The sequence below is a fragment of the Macrobrachium rosenbergii genome, chromosome 52, assembly GCF_040412425.1.
Source record: "Macrobrachium rosenbergii isolate ZJJX-2024 chromosome 52, ASM4041242v1, whole genome shotgun sequence".
NCBI lineage: Eukaryota > Metazoa > Arthropoda > Malacostraca > Decapoda > Palaemonidae > Macrobrachium > Macrobrachium rosenbergii.
Window position 1 is genome coordinate 38,154,809 of NC_089792.1, and position 7,304 is coordinate 38,162,112.

Sequence of the window (7,304 nt, forward strand, 5' to 3'; positions counted from 1 at the left end):
CTGGCACTGTTTTCAGTTATCCATGCCAGTAGGAAATCTACTGTTAAACATTCTCAATAAATGGGAAGAACAAGGGTAGAGATCGCATTTCATGTTTGAATTACGAGAAACTATACACAGACAACACTATTAGATCTGTTGAAAACAGGTTGCATGAACGTCCTGCAGCTACAGAGAAAAAAGGCAGAGGAGTGCATTTCACAGACTATAACATGATGCATTGGATTTTTTATACAGAAACAATGGCCAGATGGTTGTGGACCCCTTGGAAACGGAAATGAAAATACCTGAGTGGCGGTTTATTCCTGGGGCTTCCACCAAATGGCCAGAATGGGGTAGGCAGCCCCACATCCTTTATTGAAGGAATAAAATGCCCTGTATTGACATTGCAAAATACCAAAGGAGTAGTGATACTAAATCTTGGGGCTTCTCAGCATGTATGTGAGCTCTACGCTCATTATTGAAAATTGCCGATTATTGAAAAAAATCGGCAATAGAAATGCCTATTATTGAGAATGAGCAAGCGATTTGCCGATTATATAAAATGAGCAATTTTTCTTGCCTAGTATTTAAAATCAGCAGGGTTTCAAAACTCGGCAAGACCATTTTGCCGAATATTGATAAATCGACTACTATACCATCTGTAATTAATGACACTATTTTTAACTTTTAATGTTTTATCCTATTCTAATCTCTTTTGTTAATGGCAGTTTGGCCATTTATAAGTAAGTTTTAGTAGCCTAATTCCTTGTTACTATCACCAACAATTGTTATCAACTTGTAAATAGGAGTGAAGGTGTGAAGTGAAACATACGGTACTCATGATAATTCTCTCGACAAATACGTAGATTAGTTACGGAATTCTTTTCATTCTTTACAACAGTTCTTGGCGAATATCGAATAATCCTCATGGCTTCAGCGATGGAAGTAAAAGAAAATTTCGAGGCAAGGTTATGGACCATCGTTGAAGGAAAAGGGAAGAACACAAGACTGTTCTCACTTGAAAAAGTGAAAGATATTATATCAAGGTTATCAAAGGATCTAGAAAGTGATGCTATCACCACTATTGATTATAACTATCGTTCAAGATATGAGATTCTTAAGGTTGGTGAAACGGAATGTTTGATAAAGAAAAGAACAGATGGGGAAGAACATTATAAATACAGTAGCAGCGTTTGAGGAAGTGTGTGGTGCAATAGAAAAGGCACATAAAGATGTTGGTCATGGTGGCGAGAAGAAAACTTTATTTGAAGTTAAAAAGAAATGGTCTAACATAACTATGGAAATATTGTAACCTGTTTATTAACTTTTGTGTAGAGTGTCATTTAAAAAGAGTCGGAAGCAACCAAAAAGGGCTTGTCGTGAAACCAATTAGAAGCCACTCATTTTTATCGAGGTGCCAAATTGATCTAATAAATTTTCAGTCACTTCCTGACGGGGATTATAAATACATCCTAACTTACGTTAATCATTTTACTGCAAATTTTGTATTTCTAAGCCCCCTAAATCTAAAAAGAGCAGAAAAGGTAACTCAGACACTTCTACCTGTGTTTTTAACATTCTATTTTGCTCCCGCAGTACTGCAAAGTGACAACGGTAGGGAATTTTTGAATTATGTGATATCCGAATTATCAACACTTTGGCCACAATTGCAGCTAGTGACAGGTGGGCCAAGGCATCCCCAAAGCCAAGGAGCAGTGGAGCGACTCAATGGTGTAATCCAGGATAAATTGAAGATATGGATGCGAGAGAATAATTCCAAGAAATGGCGTATTGGCTTAAAAATTGTTCAGTGGCAAGTAAATATCTCGAAGCATGAGACAACGAAACATACACCATTTAAGGCCACCTTTGAAAGAACCGTCAGTTGGTCTTTCTTCAACAAATCTTCCTGAATCAGTTTTGGATGGCATATGCTACAGAAGAAGATCTTGACAGGGTAAATATTAAATAATCTATTAAAAAAGATAAACTGATAATGCACTTTGAAACTGAATTTTTCATACACTATTCTAATGGAGTGCACTTAATCATCTTCCTTCCTTGAATACTGGTTGTTTGAATCACTTAAGTTACAATATTTTCAATATTCGGCAACGTTATCAATATTCAGCAAAAACGTGTTGCCTAACATATAAAATGAGCAATATTTTGCCCATTATTGAAAATTTTCAGTATTAGGCAGGGCCCTTGCTGATTATGTAAAATAGGCAATTTTTGCCGATTTTCAATAATCGGCAATTTTCAATAATATATATATATTATATATATATATATATATATATATATATTATATATATATATTATATATATATATATATATATATATATATATATTATATATATATATATATATATATATATATATATATATATATATATATATATATATATATATATATATATATATATATATCCATTTATCATTTTCCACAGAGGACGTCAATGACACAGATGGTTCAAAAGGAGATTCTTTATTTCCAAGCTTTTAGAGGACAGTCTGCTTTTCTAAATTCAAAGAGCCAAATGAAATCTGGTCCCATGAAGATGGAGGCAGACTGACCTCCGAAAGCTTAGAAATGAAGAATCTCCCTTTTTTTAACCATTTGTATCACTGAAGTCCTCTATGGAAGTAATAAGTGGATATATCTATCCGTCTATCTATATGTGTGTGTGTTTGTGTGTGCACTTAAAGATCTAAAGTGTGGATGTTGAATGTGAATGAGAGAAAATGTTGAAATTGTTAAGGTAACATATTTACAAAGTACATGCAAGCATGAAGAATTTAATTGGTAGGATAAGAAATAGAAATTTCATGATACACAGAGGTGGTAAAACTGTTAGAGCAGATGAAAAAAAAGGATTAGAGTATTTTGGAATGAGCCACACATGTAGAAAGACTGGAGAATGATAGGTTGACGGAGGGTGTAGAATTCAGAGACGATAAGAGAAATAAGGAGAGGTAGACCTAGAAATATTACAGTCATGCATTGCCTCCATAATCTTCGCCAAGAGTTCAGCACTGGGATCTACCGCCTCAGTGAGCACAGTGCCTGCTGCATTTAGTTGATTGCGCAACTGCACATGAAGTTCCATCAACTCCTCGTTTGTCAGCGGTTGCTTGTCTGCCTCAAATAACGAAACAAAATCATCCTCCTCTAAGTCCACCTTCAGCTCGTTGCTCACTATCACTCAGACTTTGTTCATGTCCAATTTAGCGAAGACCTTGAGATTCTGAACAAACTGAGAGCAAATCTTCTTCTCAATGCTATTTGTACTTGTTGATGATTGTTCATTCCACGCAGCATTTATAATCACCACTGCCTTGTAGATTTTGTATACCTTCCAAAATTTACAGATTGTTAATTCATTATTCAGATCCACTGCATCTGCAGTCTGCCTAAGCATTCACCAAAGGTAGTAGCACTTGAAGCTGATATTGATCTTCAGGTCCATCCGTTGCAAGGCAGAGGTAGTGTTGGGAGGTAGTTAAACAACAGTGATTTTAGGAAAGTTAGCATGAAAATAGACTAGGTTTTCTTGGTGGCCAGGAGCAATCCCTAAAATATAAGATGGATCTTACAGGAGATGCCCTTATCCTTACAATACTTTTCCAAAGTTGGTATAGAATAGGGGAACAACCAATTCTCAAAAATAATGACAGTTATCCCAGTCTTGGGATATGACATCTACATGACTGGAGTGAGGGCCAAGCTCCACTGTCACATCTTGGTGGCCACCAAGGTTGGCAGCCACCGTGGAGCCCCCGCTACCATGTGGTCATGGGGCACCAACATCACCTGAACCATATGGTCAATGTCCCAACAGCACTGTTACTGTAAGTACATTTCCATCTGCATGCCATTTCAAAGGCGGATCAAATCTCAAAAATACATATCTGTACTCTGGGCAATTTGTGCATGACTTATTTTTAAACCGTGGCACCATGATGCAACCTGGTAGATCGACTTGTCTTGCTTTCCTGAAAAGCTATTGTGTCCTCCAAACTGGTAGATAAAAGTGTGGTACTCACACTAAACCTCTGGTAACTACTGGACTAAATATGGATATGCCTACCAGAACAGAAACAACAACAGTCTAGATACAGCATTCAAGTCCTCAGTAACTTTCCCTCTAGAGTGTTAGAAATATTATGTGTACAGTCCAGAGGACATAAAACTCAGTTCTCACACCAAACCTGGCAACAAATGGACTAAATACAACAAAATCTACCACTTACAAATCATCCTGAAAAGGCTAAAGCATACAAAATGTCACCACATGAAAATGAACATAAACACTAAATTTCTCTACTCCTTTTTTGAAGACTGAGCCATCTGTCTAGTTTCAGATTCAAAAACGAAGGTAAACTATGTCCTTGAGGAGATCCCAGACACTCTCTTTCCCCCCTTTGCACATTAGCTGGGTGCATAAAGGGGAAGAACCACCTACAAGGAAGTCTACCAATGCCTAATCACAGTTCTTGCCATTGATTGCCCATACCATACAAGCCCTCAATCTTCTAAAAACGCCACTGGGAGACACATCAGCAATGGCAACCTCGAATATGCTCAATTCTTTCCTCATGCTACCAGAGCTTGAGGTAGATGGCAAGCCACAGAGGGCTGACCTCTCCACAGAGAGTTGGAAGGCTATCTCCCTATCCAAACTCAGCAATGACTTCCTTGGACACTACGGGGTGCTCATTGATATCAAATACCGCCACCTTATTAACATATCTACTTTTCAAACAGCACAACTCATCACGGGGCTGAAACAACCACTCACCTCGTCACTAGGGACTACCAACCTGAACCACCTCCCAACATCTAGCCAGAACTTTGTCAGACTCTCAAGGTACCTGCCTGCCACCAGAGAAACTGCAAGCTGCTAAAAATGCCATCGGAGAAATGGAACTAATGGGCCTTTACCAGAAAGCTCCTATCTACTGGGCCTCAAAACTCCACACAGAGAAGAAAACTGATGGGTCATGACACCCCTATGGAGACTATGGATGACTAAACCTTCTACCAGAGCCTGACCTTCCCACTTCACACTTTCAAGAATAGTGCACATCCTCCACCCTCTAAGGTATAAGTCATAAGGAAATATCCTACCCCAAAAGCCATAAATAACTTGAAAAAATTTACAGGAATGTTAAATAACTACAACTGGTTCCTTACCAACATTGCCAAAATCATGGTCCCAGTCTACGATGCTGTAATTGGCAACATCAAGACACTCCCATGGAGCCCCCACCCAACAAGATGCTTTCAAAGCAACCACTCTTAGATGCCACGACACTGGCACTTCCTTACCCCTGAAGCCATCCACATACTTACCACTGATGCAAGCAACAATGCAACGTGCACTATCGAATAAAAAATCAATGGTACCACCTACTCCCTCTTTTTCTTTAGTGTGAATTTACTGATGGTGAAAGAAAATACAGTGCATTTGATAGAGAAGTCACTGTACATCCAGCAATCAGACACATTCAACATTTACTCGAGGGTATGCCTTTCCCTAACCTTTACAGATCACCATCCCTCAACAAAACACAGGATGCATATTCTGCCCATCAACAACACCAACTTTCAGCAATCATTAAATCTGGGTGCCCAAGAAAACGCATCACCAGTAAGAACAATCCTGTAGCAGACACATCACCAAAATTAGAAATTAACAGGGTTCAATTGGGAATGAATACAAAGAACTTGCTGATACCCAAGAAGATCCTAAAACTCACAACTATTACACGTCCATAACCAACCGGAAACAAACAGACACCTCTTTCAGTGCCGTGTGAAGAACTCTAACACCTGCGCAGATGCCTTAACTTTTGCCTTCCCACATAAGGGTCAAACAGTCTTTTGAAGCCTTGAAGACTGGCACAGCCTTCTCCTTCGTGGAGAACAGTCAGACAGTCTGACAGTCTCTTCCACACTGAATATCTGTTGTGGAAGAAACTGCTGTTCATCAATAATCTTTACCCACATAGCAGAGAATTCAGACACTGTTATCACACTGGCCAACAAACTTTTGCATTAGATCTTTATTTTGTAAAGACTGTGTTGCTATTTGAACTTCATACACGATTCTGAATCGCCTTTGAATTCTGTCTCTTTCTCATCGGAAAACTTCTTGAGGTATTCAAACAAGATAATGCTTTCTCGTGAATCAACAGCTGGCTTTTGGGGATATGCTGACGAGTCTGTCACTCAATCCCAACAGAACAATTATGATCCTTTTCTTCGTTGACATAAACAAAAATCCATGCCTTATCAGGAACAAGAAAGTAAGCTGTGGCAGCAATCTTTTTTACCACTTCCATGGCATTTTATCATAGCTACCATATTTTCCTGTGGTATAGCAGGATGCTTAGTAGCGTTAGGACTAGTACTAACATGTGTCTTCGGAGCCATCGGACAAATATTATATAGATGAAGCCCAAGAAACAAGACACTGTGAATAACATGTATGTAAGTGTCTGAATACGCTGCCATGAACATCATGTATAATATCAATATTTAAATTCTAAACATTTTCATTGTACAATACATTACTGTATACTATTCTGTATAATTCAACACCTTTTTATGTGACTTTGCACTTTTTACTGATTTTTGTCATTCTATGGCCGTTTTCTATATTGCACTATACAGCCAAACGACATGTATAAAACACCAAATATTTTTCCATATATTTAAGTTTTAAATGGTTTTATGCCGTACATTAAAATACTGTATAATATTTCTTAGATATTAAAATTTTTTTACGTGATTTTGAACTTTTATTAAATTCTGCATTTTCGGCAAAAACTGCCATATTCTTGAAAACGCCGGAAGATGAAACTACGTAATTGGAAGTGGGTACATATATATATATATATATATATATATATATATATATATATATATATATATATATATATATATATATATATATATATATATATATATATATATATATATATGTGTATATATATATATATATATATATATATATATATATATATATATATATATATATGTATATATATATGTATATATATATATATATATATATATATATATATATATATATATATATACATACATATATAAATATATATATATATATACATACATATATAAATATATATATATATATATAAATATATATATATATATATATATATATATATATATATATATTATATATATATATATATATATATATATATATATATATATATATATACATATATATATACACACACACACACGTGTGTGTGTAAAGCGCATATGGCCACAAGAAAAGAG

The 7,304-nt window shown here is 36.2% G+C and overlaps 1 pseudogene; it reads left to right on the forward strand.

Moving 5' to 3' along the window:
* Nucleotides 1–921: 921 nt before the first annotated feature.
* Nucleotides 922–1,935, forward strand: LOC136833968 (KRAB-A domain-containing protein 2-like; annotated as a pseudogene).
* The last annotated feature ends 5,369 nt before the right edge of the window (nucleotides 1,936–7,304 follow it).